The sequence below is a fragment of the Lissotriton helveticus genome, chromosome 3_1 (genome assembly GCF_964261635.1).
Source record: "Lissotriton helveticus chromosome 3_1, aLisHel1.1, whole genome shotgun sequence".
Taxonomy (NCBI): Eukaryota; Metazoa; Chordata; class Amphibia; order Caudata; family Salamandridae; genus Lissotriton; species Lissotriton helveticus.
In genome coordinates, this window is record NC_136061.1 from 25,674,922 (window position 1) to 25,693,354 (window position 18,433).

General features: G+C 44.3%; 1 pseudogene; it reads right to left on the reverse strand.

The window, feature by feature from the left end:
• Positions 1 to 18,058, reverse strand: part of LOC144822612 (apolipoprotein L6-like) — a 64,234-nt pseudogene extending 46,176 nt beyond the window's left edge.
• Between the last annotated feature and the right edge of the window lie 375 nt (positions 18,059 to 18,433).

The following is an 18,433-nucleotide window of genomic DNA, read 5'->3' on the forward strand; positions in this document are numbered from 1 at the left end:
GGTATTAGATGTACCTCACCTGATGAGCGGTGTTTATGGCCATGCTTTGAGATATTCATGAACGGTATTAGAGGTACCTCTCCTGATCAGAGGTGTTTATCGCCATGCTTTGAGGTATTCACAAGTGGTATTAGAGGTACCTAACCTGTTCAGTGGTTTTTATCGCCATGCTTGGAGGCATTCACAAGCCGTATTTCAGGTACCTAACCCGATCAGAGCTGTTTATCGCCATGCTGTAAGGTATTCACAAGTGGTATTAGAGGTAACTCACCTGATCAGAGGTGTTTATCACCATGCTTTGTGGTATTCACAAGTGGTATTTGAGGTACCAAACCTGCTCAGAGGTGTTTAGAGGTACCTAACCCTGATCAGAGCTGTTTATTGCTATGCTTTGAGGTATTCATGAGCGGTATTAGAGGTACCTAACCCGATCAGAGGTGTTTATCGCCATGCTTTGAAGTATTCATGAGCGATATTAGAGGTACCTCACCTGATCAGAGGTGTTTATCACTATGCTTTGAGGTCTTCATAGGCCGTATTGGAGGTATCTTACCTGATCAGAGGTGTTTATCGCCATGTTTTGAGGTATTCATGAGCGGTATTAGAGGTACCTAACCTGATCAGAGGTGTTTATCGCCACGCTATGAGGTATTTACGAGCGGTATTAGAGTTACCTAACCTGATCATAGGTGTTTACCGCCATGCATTGAGTTGTTCACGAGCAGTGTTAGAGGTACCTAACCTGATCAGAAGTGTTTACTGCCATGCATTGAGTTGTTCACGAGCAGTGTTAGAGGTACCTAACCTGGTCAGAGGTGTTTATCACCATGCTATGAGGTATTCACGAGCGGAGTTAGAGGTACCTCACCTAGAGGTGTTTTTCGCCATGCTTTGCGGTATTCACAAGCAGTATTAGAGGTGCCTAACCTGATCAGAGGTGTTTACCAGCATGCTTTGAGGTATTCACGAGCGGTATTAGAGGTGCCTAACCTGATCACAGGTGTTTATCGCCATGCTTTAAGGTTTTATTGAGCGGTATTAGAGGTACCTAACCCGATCAGAGCTGTTTATTGCCATGCTTTGAGGTATTCACGAGCGGTATTAGAGGTACCTAATCTGATCAGAGGTGTTCATATCCATGCTTTGAGGTATTCATGAGCGGTATTGGAGGTACCTAACCTGACCAGAGGTGTTTATCGCCATGCTTTGAGGTATTCATGAGCGGTATTGGAGGTACCTAACCTGATCAGAGGGGTTTATCGCCATGCTTTGAGGTATTCACGAGCGGCTCTAGAGGTACCTAACCTGATCAGAGGTGTTTATTGGCATGCTTTGAGGTATTCATGAGCGGTACGAGAGGTACCTAACCTGATCGGAGGGGTTTATCGCCATGCTTTGAGGTATTCACGAGCGGCTCTAGAGGTACCTAACCTGATCAGAGGTGTTTATTGGCATGCTTTGAGGTATTCATGAGCGGTACGAGAGGTACCTAACCTGATCAGAGGGGTTTATCGCCATGCTTTGAGGTATTCACGAGCGGCTCTAGAGGTACCTAACCTGATCAGAGGTGTTTATTGGCATGCTTTGAGGTATTCATGAGCGGTACGAGAGGTACCTAACCTGATCGGAGGGGTTTATCGCCATGCTTTGAGGTATTCACGAGCGGCTCTAGAGGTACCTAACCTGATCAGAGGTGTTTATTGGCATGCTTTGAGGTATTCATGAGCGGTACGAGAGGTACCTAACCTGATCGGAGGGGTTTATCGCCATGCTTTGAGGTATTCACGAGCGGCTCTAGAGGTACCTAACCTGATCAGAGGTGTTTATTGGCATGCTTTGAGGTATTCATGAGCGGTACGAGAGGTACCTAACCTGATCAGAGGGGTTTATCGCCATGCTTTGAGGTATTCACGAGCGGCTCTAGAGGTACCTAACCTGATCAGAGGTGTTTATTGGCATGCTTTGAGGTATTCATGAGCAGTATTAGAGGTACCTAACCTGATCAGAGTTGTTTATAGGCATGCTTTGAGGTATTCACGAGCGGTATTAGAGGTATCAGAGGTACCTAATCTGATTAGAGATAGGTATCGGAATGCTTTGAGTACCTTTGTGTCGCAACAGATGTGGCCGATTTATAAGAAACTGAAGCATCTGTACAAATGGATCAGTTTCCATGCGCCAGCCTGAGATACCCTTGCACCACCATGGATGCACCGAATTTACAATATGTGTATGGAGACACAAGGGACACCCTACTCACAAGGAACCAGGGTATTTACAGTTCAACACAAAAAACGGTGTTCCTGTGGATGCTCAATGATTAATATTGATACACATGTATGCACAATCGCAATGAAAGTGGAGGTAAGGGCGATGTCAGGGAGAAAAAAGACATATAACAGAGAGTATGCAGAGAAACAAGATATTTTATACAGTGTGTTCACATTGTTATGTTATGTTATGTTATGTTAAAAGTCTCTTCTATAGCGCACGGCTGCCCCAAGGGGCGTCCCGGCGCTTTGGCAAAGAGACATACAGCTAAGAGACACAACACAACAGCCCCGGAGGTCCCGACAGAGAAATTATACCGAAAAGAGCCAGGTCTTCAGCTCCTTTCTGAAGGAGCTTATTATTGCATTGAATGTGAAGTGTCCTAAGTGAAAGTGAAACCTAACACAATTAATTGTGATTTTTTGTGACGTAAAAACATGGTTTCAATATTTGTACAGAAATGACTATTCAATTGACACAAAATAAATGTCAACAGTATCCTTGTATAATAGTGGGAACTGGCAATTTGGTTAGCTTCAAATTGTCAACGTTTCGACCCAGCTATCAATACGATTTACAATAATTGAAAATACGGCACACCATGGCGCAAGGATTGACAGATGCATCAGAAATTCTTACGCATCAGTTGGCGCAGGCTTTCCTGCGTGAGAATGCCCACCCTGCATACATTATACCTGACTCAGGTTTAATGTGATGCAGGGCTTTGCAACTTGACGCATTTCCCTTGATGCCTCACGCTGGAAATTTGCTGCATTGTTTACGCCCCACTGTGTCACAAAAGTGACGCAACTGTGGCGCAAAAGGGTTGCAAGGGGTTTGTCAATCTGCCCCAGATGTATCTATGAGGTAGCTGAACATCTCAAGAGCCTGATCAGAGGTGTTTATCGCCATGATTTGAGGTATTCGTGAGCAGTGTTAGAGGTACCTAACCTGATCAGATGTGTTTATCGCCATGCTTTGAGGTAGTCATGAGTGGTATTAGAGGTACCTAACCTGATCAGAAATGTTTACTGCCATGCATTGAGGTGTTCACGAGCGGCATTAGAGGAACCTCACCTGATCAGGGGTGTTTGTCGCCATTCTTTGAGGTATTCACGAGCACTGTTAGAGGTACCTAACCTGATCAGAGGTGTTTATCACCATGCTTTGAGATATTCACGAGCGGCATTAGAGGTACCTAACCTGATCAGAGGTGTTTATCGCCAAGTTTTGAGATATTCACAAGCGGCATTACAGGTATCTCACCTGATCAGAGGTGTTTATCGCCATGCAATCAGGTATTCACGAGAGGAGTTAGAGGTACCTAACCTGATCAGAGGTGTTTATCGCCATGCTATGAGGTATTCACGAGCGGAGTTAGAGGTACCTCACCTGATTAGAGGTGTTGATCGGCATGATTTGAGTACCTTTGCTTAGGAGCAAAGGTATCTATGAGCTGTAGTTGATCATCTCAAGAGACTGTTTGAGGTATGTTTTAGCAAGCTTTGAGGTACCAAAGAGCAAGAATAAAGGAATTCAATGTTGCTTTAAGAGATCACAACATCCATCTCTCGAGACGAAATGCCTGCAACTAGCCAGGGATGCACTGACAACAGGAGAGTGGGGCCAACTCAGAACACCAGAGGTCCAGCGAACCCTGGAAGCCCTCCACAATGTCTGACATGAGCTAGCCTGCCTGCCTAATGGCCGCCACATGGTGGTCATGGTCGACGACTACTCGAGATACCCTGAGATAAAGAGGCGACGACCACCACAGTCAGTGAAGTCATACCGAAAATTGAGAAAGTTATGGCATCATTCAGGAGCTGAGAACTGACAATGAATCCCACTTCCAGACACAAGACCTAGCAGAATATCTGCAGTCAATGGGAATACACCCCACAATGATTGAATAGAACAATGACCAGGTTAACTTGATTATAAAAAGGTTTATATTATAATAATAATAAAATAATATAAACTTTTTTTGATAATCAAGTTAACCTGGTCATTGTTCCATTCAATAATTGTGGGGTGTCCTCCAATTTTGTTTTTCCCTCGAAATATTTAACCGGTCAGTTGGACCACCTGTTGTACGTACCATTATTGGCCCAGGTCCAGCTGGGTATATCCTATTGTTACCTAACAGTCAATGGGAATACAGCACAAGAAAGTAACACCTCATTGGCCGCTAGCAAATGGAGAATTAGAGTGATTCATGCATTTAATGAACAAAGTGATCCTAATTGACATCTCGGGAGAACACCAAAAGAGTGGGCCATCTGCGCAGTCTTGCGAGAATATCGCCTGAAGCCAGAACACGGCGCAAGGGACTCGCCCATTAAAGTGGACAAAAAAGTGCTGATCAAAGACCGGTGGCTCGGCAGCACATTTCGGTTGCCTTTTGAGCTGGAACAATAAATAGTAGTGCAGGGAAAAGGCACAATGGTCATTGCCGGATGAGGAGTTCACCAGAAAAGTATCATTTTTCAAACGATACGCGATACACCGATCTTCAAAAGAGCAGGTTGCCCAAGCATACGGACGATGAAGAAGAGCACAGTGGCATGGAAGTTGCATGATTCTCATCCAGGCCTGTGAGCTATTTGAGCTTGCCATCCCAAGAAGATCCAGACGTGCCAGGGTCGGACAAGCTGATACCTGCCAGCAGCCAAGAAGATATCATGGGGGGTGCTCCATGAGTGAGGATTGTTTGGGAGCATAACACCAGGGTTTACCCTCAATGGTATGTTTGGGATGTAACATACCATGGTTAATAAATAAGCCTTCCTGGTTCCTGGGCTGGTCATTCTTCACAACCTGTCACTGGTGTCAAGCGTTCTTATTTCTGCAGCTACACTCCTACCCTCCGGTCCACCAAATATCACGGGTTTTCTATCTTTTCTGTAAGTGAATCCAAGTACTTAAAATACATCACATAACAAGTACATGTGCCTAAAACAAGATGGACCTTTAGATTCTAGCAATGTTTGTCAGCACTCATTTTTCTTCAAGATCAGTTAAGTAGCAACCGCTATGCTTACATTCACAATGCTTTCCTCTACATTCCTGTTTCCATGTTCGTCACTTATGCAGGGACATCTTAAGGTTTTAGGGGGCCCTGGACCAAACATATTTTGGGGGCCCTATACAGACCAGCTTTGAATTTATGATCCAATTTCAGCTTTGTATTGTTCTCTTGCCCAGGTCACTGGTCCAAATTCTAAATGTGTTTCCATCTAATATCCAGGGATAGTGAGGAGCGTTTTCAATATTGTATGATAGCAGCAGCTTACTAATATTATTGCAAATAATTTCTGCAACGCACTGCCTTTTCTGATATGTGAGGTTCTGTTCTGATCTAAAATAATTTTTTTCATTGATCTTCACCTGGGAAGGAGTAGCATTTTGATGCATTCCCAGGTCTAACACACATGGTAATTCAGGGAATGTACCAAAATCCATATGTGGATGTGTCCACTCATGGAACACCGCCCTGTGGCAGAGTAATGTAAGGCAGTGACTGTCGCTGCTCTGTATTACTCCAGATTTACCAAGCCACATAGAGCCGGGCAAGGTGGTCTTGAATGACTTGGTTAATCTCATTCTAGGTTTGCATCACCCTGCTTTTCCTTGCATGATCAAAAGCTGATGCAAAACCTTTGATAAATATGACCTCAGGTCTGTTATCATGTATTATGGTAATATTTAAGATATTACTCAATTTAAAGCATGCGTGTGAGAGGCTGGCTTGGTATGTGATGCACACTTATGTAAGTGTGCACCCTGCACCAAACCAGATAACCCTTATGGGGATTTAAGAGGTCTTATACAACCGTAGAAAGCTCTCTAAGTGGTAGCTGCGGAGAGCAGCCTTCAGGCTTAGTCCGGAAGGAGTGTAAAGGAGCTTGTTTCACCAGAAAATAGTCTTATTGGTATATATTAAGTAAAAAAGAACCACACAGTGAATTTATTAAAAAAATATATTTATTATAAGACACTCACTAACACATATAGATATCTCCTAGCCGGAGATATACACATGCACACAATACTTTTCAATAGAAACAGGTAAGTAGCACGAAATACACAGTGGTCACCAGGGGGAGACCAAACCATATACTATAATAGTGGTATGCGAACCACAACTCAAGTCAAGACTATACCCAGAAGATGTAGAAGTGCTGGGGTCCAAGGAACCACCCAAGGTAAGTAACCAGGAGCCTCACTGAGGCCGTGTGCAGAGTGGGAACACAACCGTGGGTTCAATGCAAGTCAATGAGTAAGTTGACTTAAATTTAAAGAAGAAAGACCCTTTCCAGTGGACTCTGAAAAGACCCAGTAGAAGACAGAAGGTTGGAGAGCCACCCCACCAGTGGATAACCTAGGAACCAGGATACCTGCCCTAAGGATGCCGGGTGCATAGGTGTGAAGTGGTGTCAGAAACCACTATTAAACTCAGTGGAGGACTGCAGGAAGATACAGCTCCTGGAAAAGGTGAATGTGTAAGGAGGAACCCAAAGGTGTATTCAAGTTGGAAAGTACCTGCAAGCAGAGGGGACAGAGTCTATGCCACTCAGGCGTGACCAGGAGGCACAGGAGACGAATGCCCACCAATGTCAAATGTTGCAGGAGTGATGACGGTGACCTTGGAGAAGCAGCTATGAGGACCAGGTGACCCTGTGGAAAACCAGGAGTTGCCCCAGGTTGGATATCGAGAGTTGAGGGGTCGGTATCTGTCGGGAGCACCAACAAGCCTTGGCAACTGCAACCAATGTGGAAAGCAAAAAAGGTGCAATGTCGGGACCAGCAAGGTCCAGGTGACTCATCACAAGCAGAGAAGTCATGGCAAGCCCTGAGCAATCAGGGGAGCCCTCAGAATTCAAAGATGACTCTCAAAAGGACCCACATGCTGGAGGCACTGGACCCGCAAGAGGACCTCGAACAGCTAATCCAAGAAGCAAGCCCACTTTGCGAGTGATGCAGGGAGGACAAAGATCTTGGTCACTGGAGGTGGGGGCTACTTGGAGCCTGAAGATTTTGATGGAAGGAAGCCAACAACCCTTGGCAACAGCAAGTCAACTGGGTGCACAAGGGTTCTGTTCATGCGGGTCCGATGAGGGATACTGGCCTCAAACTTGGCGAGAGGACAGGGCAGTCCTCAAGGGATGTGGAAAACCACCACCTGTGTTGCTGAACCTTTCGGAGTCCGTGGGAGCCAGGATCAGCATACCGGTCAGCTTAGATGCGGTGCATGCACTTCAAGGGAGATTCCTTCAGGTGTCTTCGATGCCCACAGGCTTTGGAAGTTCCTGCATGGTGCACAGGCATGGATTTTTCAGCAGACAAGCAGGGCGATGAGATCAGGAGCAGCAGGAGTCTTACAGTTGTAGACTTGATGCCCAGATCAAAGTCCAGCGAAGGCCTGAGTGCTCAGACGGTCAAAGTAGAAGTTGTGTCTTGAAATTAATCTTGTACCACAACGAATCTCAGGACCCACCCTCAGGTAAGCCCTTAAGTACCCCAAGGAAAGGTTTGGGATGATTCAGGGTTCCCTCCCAGGGGAGATGTTGGACAGTGGGGAGGATGCTCCCATGTCCTTTGTCCAGTTTCACGCAAGCGCGGGAGCCAACGCTCCCTGAGCTGGTTAGCACTGGGCTATGCAAGGAGGGCACCAAACGTGCCCTTCAAGCAGACTGAGTGGCACTGGCAAGCTCTCCCACCCAGCCCCAATACACTAAACCCTGTCTGGGAGGTGATCACCCCTCCTTGTGACAGGATACCCATTGTTGTGTCTTTCCCTGCTCGAGCTTGGCCCAGCAGCAGGAGGACAGAATCGTGTCTTTGGTCAGCAGCAGACATTTTTTGCCGGGTCCAGAAGACTGGTACCGGGAGACCCGGGGGCCTCCCAGAGGAGCTTTACAGTACATGATTCCAACATGTTTGATACCAAACATGATAAGGTTGGTTCCAGCCAGTTTCAAGATGGTCATCGCTGCGCCCCTCTATATGTTATATGGCTGTCGAAATTACAACCAAGGAGAATAAACTCCTTAGGCTGTAGGGGTGTCCTGCTCATGCAGGGGAATCCTCACACTTAGAACCGAGCATCCTACCTTCAGGATTTGAAAGGCCTGCTTTAGGGGTGACTTATAGGTTCTATTTGTAGTGCCCTTAGATATGGGAAAATCTATATCTTTCATAAGTGGTGCTAGCACCAGCTTACACAGGCTGCAATGGCCGGTATGTAGGTACAGTTTAAGTGGTCCCTCATGGGTGATATAATAATAGCTTCAGCCCATTGGGGGACCTCTGGTGTACTATGCCCTGGGTACCTAGGTACCATATACTAGAGACTGCTAAGGGTACACCAGCCAGTCAAGCACCATTTTTATCGGGAGACCTGGAGGAATGTTGTGTCATCCCAGTGATCCCACAACCTTCCCACTCAGAGATAAATGTGATTTATTTCAGCTAAATTTGAGGTTTGCAGGGGATTCTGTGTAGGAAAACGTTGGGGGATCCACGCAAGCCGTAGCTCTGAGGACTTCCCCGGGTGTCTAATTTTCTAAAATGTGTGGGTTTGGTAGGTTTCCCGAGATGATCGATGAGCCCGGGGCCAAAAACCAAGGTGACCCCCCCCCTTGCAAAAACAGGTAGTTTTGTGATAGGTAATTTTGATGTCTCCACAATACATTTGTTTGCCCTTGCCTATTGTGGGTACTTGGCCCACCCATTAGAGTGAGGTACAATTTTTATCGGGAGACCTAGGGGAACGCTGGGTGGTAAGAAATTTGTGTCAGCCCCACAACTTTCCCACACAGATGGCCCGATTCACAGAACTAACTTAAGACAAAATCCTAAACTTACTACCATTTTGGTATTCACAGAAGGCACTTACTCATTTCGGTATTAACAGAAGGTAGGAGTCCTAACTTACTTCTCCCAAACTGAGAAAAATCCGAACTTTAAGACTTTCGGTATTCACTGAAGGCATTTAGGAGTCCTAAAGTTAGGACTCCTAACTTCTGTGAATACCGAAATGAGTAAGTGCCTTCTGTGAATACCAAAATGAGTAAGTGCCTTCTGTGAATACCAAAATGGTAGTAAGTTTAGGATTTTGTCTTAAGTTAGTTCTGTGAACCGGGCCCAGAAATTTGAGAAAACATTGGAGGATAGATACAAGCCATACCTCACGGAACTCCCCAGGGTGTCTAGTTTTCAGAAATATGTGGGTTTGGTAGGTTTCCCTGAATGGCTGTTGAGCACGAAGCTAAATAATCAGGTGACACCCCCCTGCAAAAACAGGTCATTTTGTGATTGGTAATTTTGATGTCTGCACAATACGTTTCGGGCCCTTGCCTGTCGCTGGTACATTGCCCACCCACACGAGTGAGGTACTATTTGTATCACAAGACTTGGGGGAACGCTGGCTGGTATGAAAACGGTGTCAGGCCGGTGATTCCATAACTTTCCCACACAGACATGTGAGAAAAATTCGATTTTTTTCAGCTACATTTGAGGTTTGCAGGGGATTCTGGGTAGGAAAACTTTGGGGGATCCATGCAAGCCATACCTCCCTGGACTCCCCCGGGGCTCTAATTTTCAGAATTGTGTGAGTTTGGTAGCTTTCCCCAAATGGCCGAGAGCACGGGGTCAAAAACCCAGGTGACCTTCGTGCAAAACAGGTCATTTTAGGATAGGTAATTTTGATGTCTCCTCAATACGTTTTGGGCCTTTAGTTTACAACACAGTTCCGGAAAGAATACCGAAAGGAGAAGGGCTCCGACATAGGAGATAGTACACTGTGCCCTAATCGGCACGGTATAGCGATACGGCTAAATTTGAAGTTTTCACCTCGTCCTCCGAAACAAGGAGATGGATAGCATACAAAGGGAGACAATATCTAAGTTAATTAAAGCGTGGTCTCAGGAAGTGGGACATATTCGCCAGTCTTTGGACCCACATTAATGGAAATACCCAGTTTTGGAGCCTTTGTAGTACCGAGATATGATATCAAGCCCTGAAGAAGCCCGTGTTGGGCGAAACGCGTAGGCTGTGGATTTTGGCTGTGGATTTTATGACACACAATAAAAGCATTTGAAAATCACGTCACCGTTTGGAAAACTATTACTCCTGTCATCTATGTTGATTTATATGTATGGCATTTAAAGCTACAAATAAGTACTGATACGCTTTGCCTCTCCAGTGTTGTGCTAAATACGTTTTGGGCCTTTGCCTGTCGCGGGTACTTGGCCCACCCACGCAAGTGAGGTACCATTTTTATCGGGAGTACTGGGGGAACGCTGGGTGGTGCGAAATTCTTATCCGTCTAGTGATCCCACAACTTTCCCACACAGAAATTTGAGATTTATTTATTTATTCAGCTAAATTTGAGGTTTACAGGGGATTCTGGTTAGGAAAACATTGGAGGATCAATGCAAGCTATACGTTCCTGGACTCCCCTGGAGCTCCATTTTTCAGAAATGTGTGAGTTTGGTCGGTTTTTACTAGATGGCCGCCCAGCCCTGGGCCAAATACCCAGGTGACCCACCTTGCGAAACCAAGTAGTTTTGTGATAGGTCATTTTGATGTCTCCACAATATGTTTTTTTGCCCTTGCCTATCGAAGGTACTTGGCCCACGCATGCGAGTGAGGTACCATTTGTATTTGGAGACCTGGGGGAATGCTGGGTTGTGGGAATTTTGGGGCATCCCAGTGATTCCACAACTTTCCCACACAGATATTTGAGAGAAATGTGACTTATTTCAGCTAAATTAGAGGTTTGCAGGTGATTCTGGGTAGGAAAGCGTTAGGGGTTCTACGCAAGCCATACCTCCCTGGACTCCCCCTGGTCTCTATTTTTCAGAAATGTGTGTGTTTGGTAGCTTTCCCTAAATGACTGTGAGCCCGGGGTCAAAAATCCAGGTGACCTTCTTGCAAAAACAGGTAGTTTTGTGATAGGTAATTTTGATGTCTCCTCAATACGTTTTGGGCCCTTGCCTGTACGGTGTTGTGTAGCGTTTTAGAACCTGTATTGAAATTTCCTGATTCATGCCCTTATATAGGTACAATTCTCATCCTTATATAGGCATAGAAATCATACCCATATTTAGACACAGCCCATGCAGTCCAAATACAGGCATGGCTACTTCCACCGGTTCCAAAAAGCCACAACGATTTCTTGGGAAATCGACCTAAGCTGCTAGGGAACCTCCCCTTGCTTGAATATTGATTTGTCCAAGAACTCATGGAGTTTTCAAAGAAATACAATTCCCTTGGGCTTCTTTGATGCCGTTATTATGTCCGACTTTCCGTCAAACCAAGCACCTTCAAGGTATAAATATACCTTCACTTGCTCTAGCAAGACACAGTGGTTTGGAGCAGTTCGATTATCTACTTGTCCAACGCAGCTCGCTACAGCAAGTGCCGAAGGACACCGACCCTCCAGCTGATGCACTGACAGAGAGGCTGCCTTTCTCTCGGTGAGAATCCAGCTCCAGTGTTTCCAAGCTCCCCTTGCGGGGTGTTGGGAAATCGAGTCTGAGACAGAGAAATACCAGACCGCCTTCATTCTAAAACCAAGGTACGGAGCTGATTAGACCCTAAGAGAAATCTTGGATAGATTCTTGGCAAAGATTTAGGTTAGGTAAATTGGGGTAGGCGTATTTTAGAAGCACCAGTTGAGTACTTTTAGTTTTGTTATTTATGTATGTTATTTTATATGGCTTAGAAACCATACAATGCTCTTAAAGTATTATTTCATGTTACTGTTTACGCTGTACGCATTATACTTTGCAGTCTGCATAACGATTGTAGCAGTTCACTTCTCTTGTATGAGAAAGAAGACTGTTCAATAAATCTTTTATTGAAAATGCCCATCTCTCTATTTCTCTACAACTCTGTATAAACGAAGCATGCACGATTGACTGAATGAAATACTTATCTATTGTTTCCGCGACGCTAGAGATACGTTTATTCTTGGGAAACAAAGTTGTCATGTTTATGCGGTTGTCAGAAACTAATCCCTTCTTGTGAATTCAATAGAGTTTCTAGTGACCTCTAAGCTAGCTGGCACTCACTATTAAGTTTAGTATATTCGATAGAGACCTAGTCGACCTCAGTCCTATGTCACATCTATAGTATATACTATTCCAATGCGCGGAGCCTATTGGGAATATAGGAACTACACTACATGGCGCCCAACGATTGGTAAGGCACTAATTTAACGTTAGATACTAAAGTAACTCAGTTGTGCTTTTCACAGAGACACCCTTTTCCCGTAAAATACTCCAATAGACGTCTGGAGTGGGTGAAAGGATAATATCCGCCATAACTGAGTAGGACGAAAATCCTATGTATTAGTTTTTTGGTTTGTTTAACATTGAAGGATACAGTGTTCCAAAAAATTGTGCACCTTATCTTTGTTTCATTTAAACTTGCTCTGCAAACTTTTAGTCAACAAAATGGCTGACGAGGCTAATCCCGCACCACATTTTGACATTACAGGCTTTAATGAAGCCGATGATGATGGTATAATCATCCCAGAAAATCTAAGCAAAACCATCACTATAAAGCTTATAGCGAATGGCCTATCATGAAGAGGTGGTAGTGTAATTTTTGTCATAGATGCACATTAATATCGGCAGACAGAGGTATTCTATTCATGGATTATCTTCCCGAAAGTAAATCCAAACACAAATGTGTTTCACTTCTACAAAGAAGAGGAACCTCCAACGGAATACACTCCTTTCGAGGATGTTGAAATTCCATTAACATACAAAGAGCATGCGCTCTGGTTTAACGGCGCCCTACAACATCAAAATCACATTACCAGGCTCGGTCCACTAGGTAGACCAGGAGCAACATGCTATACACCACATCCTGACATTGCAAGAATGACAGATGCAGAACTATTAGTTCAATTGAAGCAACTAATCAAAATCCATAGACATTTGGTTCAATATGTCATGCGGACTTTAACAGTCCAACCTCCTATAAGGATTCCACAACACACCCCTCAACATGGGAACACAAACAAAATTACACCACAGACTCTACAATCAGTCATTGGTAAATTGACCGCAAAACGGGAACAAATTCCATTCTGGATAGCTCAAAAGATTACTCAAAGCTATTTCCTGATAGTACACCTCATGAGAAAGGCAGAATCTTAACGATCTGTTTACCAATGGGGGTCGCACTATAGCTAGAGGAATGCGACACTTGGGGTACAGGCTTCGCTGTAATTTACATAAAAACTCATGGTGTTCCGTCCATGGCGTTAATACCAGACGTCCTGAAACAGATTCAAAATGAATACGAGGCAGAACCTTCTTTGAATCTAGGTATGAAATTACTGAAGGATTTCAAACAGGTCTCAGCAATATTATTAGCTAATATTAAAGGTGAAGCAGCATCCGTGGCGATCCGCCAAAAACTAAAAGAACTTGATGTTACTGAGCAACCATATGAACTGGCCAGAATATTGAAAAATCCTATGAAGAACTAGGTAGAGACAGTTTGGGTGGCAAACCAGTGAAACCCCAACTGACTGAAAGTCCGGAAAAGAAAGTTCTTTATTAAAAATACTCTCACTACTCGTAAAAAGATGTGGGAGAACACTAAACAGACACTTTCTAAAGAGAAGCGTTCTCAATCCAGAGATAGGTGTCCTCAAAAGGAGCCCTCCGAAAAGAAGTATAACCTCAAGGGATAATTTGATACACATTCCTCTCGTACCTTTCAGACTTCATCACAGAAATCCAAAAGAAGAGGACGGTCAGAACAAAAGGAAGAACGCGTGAAGTCCAAAGACGATCAACACGTTTCAAAAAATAAGAAAACTCAATTCACCAAAAAGAAGGTAGCAGGTCTAAAAATCAGACATGCCGAGGATCTTGAGGACACAACTCAAGAACCGGTTGTGGGCTCAAACAATGCTGGACAGCGCAGCAGAAGTCACCATAGCTTGCAAGATCCTGAAAGATCATCTGGAGACAGTGGACTTGAATGAGTACATTCAAGTTGAAACTGCAGATAGCAGGGTTAGTGTACCCCACAAGTTACATGAAGTAACACTCTGGATGGAGGGGGACATGACTAGAAAAATAAGAGCACTCTTTTGGGAGAAGCTCTCTCAGGGTTATGACATTCTTTAAGCTGAACAAGACTGGCCACCTGAATTTGTCACGGAGTGCCCACATGGCGAAGTGATCATTATGCCAGCCTTCTCAAATCATATTCCAATTCATAAAAAATACAACTATGCCAGAAAATGGGCTGTAGCCCAGGCTCCAGCATTATATAAAAATCATGTAGGGTGGCAAGAGAATTCTTCTCTCCATAAAATCCAGTTAAAAACTCAACCAACTATGCAAAGACAGTATCCAGTTAAGCAAGAAGCTAAAAACAGGTCACAGAGATATTAGATTAACTTGAATACCGAGGGGTGATAGATAGATGCACCTCGTCCATGAACAATCCTTTGTTTCCTGTCTCCAAACCAGAAAATACATATCGTCTAGTTTTGGACTACAGACATTTAAACTCTTGTTGCAAAACTTTTACAGTACAAAATGCACACAGTGCAGCACTGATGAATAACATCGTGCATACAAAATATAAAACCACATTAGATATTTCTAACGGTTTCTTCTGTCAAAACATCACACCAGAAAGCAGGTATTGGACCGCTTTCTCAATTATGGGGATACAGTTCATTTTTGTCGTCTCCCCCAAGGATTCAAGAATAGTCCAGGGTTATTTTCAGCCAGAGTAAGAGTTACTACAAACGTATGATGATGAGGCATTATCTTATGTCGATGACATATATCTTACAGGTGATGACTTGGATAGGCACTTGAACAGAGTGAATACTATAATACTTGTCTTCGCCTCTGAAGGGTATACATTCAATTTCAAGAAATCCAGAATTGCCCATCTCAATTTCCTATTCTTAGGATACAAACTATCAAGTGAAGGCAAAAGCCTGGCAGCAAAGGTTCGAGAGAAATGTGCACTGCTCCAACCTCCAAAAACGCGTAAAAACTTACAGTCGATTCTAGGTTTCCTAAATTTCAGAAGAACTTACATTCTAAATTACGCAGAAAGGGTTAAACCTCTCTACGAATTAATCAAACCTGATTTCAATCAAATTAATTGAACTCAAAAACACACAGAAATGTTGCATTCTGTACAAACAGACATGTTGGCAACAACACACTTACAAACACGCGTAAACGTACGCAATCTTGTAATCCGAATAAACCCAGGAAGATGGGTATTTACATTCTTAACCTTTAATGAAGGAGAAAAAGTACCAATAGCTTATAAATCTCACTTGTACACACAAGCTGAAATGAAGTTCACTTCTACAGAAAAAATTCTGACAGCGGTTCAAACTGCAGTAGCCAAAGTGAGAGCCCTCGCACAGGGTAGGCGTATAATTGTCGTTACACCTGTACCGGCCTTAGAGGCAGTGACAAAAGCGAGCATTCAAAAGGCAAAGGCTTTATATCCGAGAGGGATACAATGGGTTAATTCTCTTGCTGCAACAGACGTTGAATACGTTTTTGACCCTCATTTGAAAACACAAAAATGTTCACAATACGAACAAGAATGTCCTTTGCCTACTGAGATTCTGCCGCTAGAACAGTATGAATGTATAATTTATACAGACGGATCAGTACAGCCCGTTACGGGGGGTAAACAAGCATATAGTGCTGCATGCGTGATTGTTAAAGGTCGCTGGCACAATGGTAAATTTCGACCTATGGTCACTAAGACTCAATCTCTTGGAGATTGTACAGCTCAGCGAGCTGAACTTCAGGCATTCAAGATGGCCCTTGAAAATACTGATCGTGAATTCCCCACACTCATAGTGTGCGATTCCTATTATTACGTCCAATCTTACAATGAATACTTGCAGAACTGTGTTCAAAATGGTTTCAAAGATGCAAATGGTGGCACAATCAAGCATAAATTGCATTGGGAACAAGTAGTTCTATTACAGAAAGTACTACCAAAGACTCATGTGATCCATACACTGAGTCATCAGTGTGATGGCGTTCACGTTGCAGGGAAATCATTGGCTGATGAAGCCACGAAGGCAGCTGTGCAAATGGCTTCCGTAGCTGCAATCACTCATTCAAAAATGAAAATAGACGGCGAAATAATGCTAGCTGTCAACACTACAAGCAAAGACAGCGGTCCAGCGTTACCTCAAAATTATCCACTCAAATACAGATACATAATTGACACAAACTCTGTGCCTTTTGCTCGAATCCCTGTAGTGGGGGAAAGAGTCATTTCAAACAGGAAACGTAGAGTAGCTTTGATACACGAAGCACATATGGGAGAGGGTCTGATACATCGAGGGATCTCCGAATATATACTAGAATTAAAGGAGAAGTACTAGTGGCCAGGGATTAATGGTCACATTCACACATTTGCATTGAATTGCCATAACTGCAATAGAGATGGCAGCAAAGAACACCCCAGATACCTGACTACAGTGTATCCAGCCCAATACAGACACCATCGTTAGACAGCATTAGACTATCTACATGCAGACGTCCCTATGGACAGATGCAGTCCCACACCTACTAGGACAAGATTCATTTGGATGTGGCCTCAGCGCTTGGCTGACGCTTGAACTGTTATAAAAGATTTGCGAGTCTTTATCGGCACATACGCAATCGGCTCGCTACATTCTGACCAGGGTCCTGCGTTTAGCTCCAAAGCTTACAAGGAGGCCATGACCAGTCTGGGAGTTGCATTGCGGTACTCAAGTCCATTCCATCCTGAGGGAAATTCAGTATTGGAAAGAAAAAACCGGGACATAAAGCAATCTATAACAGCTAGGGTATTAGGCTCGGCTGACGGGTGGGTCAAACATCTAATAAGTGTCCAACGTAGTCTAAACAATCTGCTAAGCAGTTCTCTGGGTGGAATCACTCCATATAAAATCCTTTTTGGTACTAGAATGATTGTCGAAGACCTTGATTGTCACACTTCAGTGGTAGAACAAAAACCCTTTGATATCAAAGACCGTTCGGCTGTTTTGCAGGACTTAAATGAAACAAGAAGAAGTCTAAGCAACACTATACAGAAGCAAATGACCACTGGAGGGGAACCACCTGTCCCAGCAAGGCCTGCCTGGATTCCAAAGATTTGGGATCTAGACAGAGAAAAGATCACGGACAAGAAGGAATTTGGGCTTCTTACAGACAACCAGTACCTGTCTTAGCAATCCACATATCAAGAACAGTACTACTGCCGCCCCTTGCTGAAAGAAAGGAGAACAGGTTCGTATCCATCGACCTGGTAAAACCACATCATGTGGCCGATCATAAGTAGTAGGCCAAGTGGACTCCAAAGAAGTAGCGGATGAGCAAATCTGGCTACAATCCAAGAGGTTCAAACTGAGAGACTCATCACCTTTGAAGATTCTGCAGTGCGAAAAGAAGGACTATGTAACAAAGCCATGGAACTTGTGCCTCTTAAAACCCAAATAACAATTCATCAAGAATCACCTGTCTACGATCAGAAGGCAAGATGGCCGCTGACAGACCATAGGGGAGCAGCCGCGCTGTCTCTCCTCTCCTCGGTATATAGAAGATGATGCTGAAGCAAGCCGACTATGCTGATTATTTTAGATTGGCTGCTGCAATTACTGTTCAGACTGAGTAGACTGAAGCAACCACAGGTCCAAATTGAAGAGGCTTCGCAAAGGATCTTTGTGGGGAAACTTCTGAAGGCTCGCCTCTTTCAGAGCGTAAGCCATTTGATGCCCAGAATGGCGCAGAGAGGAGCTAAACCCAAAGAGCAAAAGGAGACGAAAGAACCCTTCTGGTAACACCCGCGTTGGCAGCTGTACCGATCCTAAGCGGGGCAGCCTTGGTGAAGAAATTAGCAGCAGCTAAAAACACTGGGCTGATGGAAGAGCAGGCCAGACATTACACTGGAGAAAAAGAGACACCCACCGATGCAGCGAAGAAGAGTACCAAGAGTCGGCAGGTTGGAGGCGCGAAAGGCAAAGACGATGCGCTACTGCAACCTACCTTGTATGAGGCTTTCCCCACGGTGGCAGCCTTGGCCGGGCAGGAGACGAACACGGACGGAGCCGGACGACCTTCGGCCCAAGTGCAGACTCCTCGCA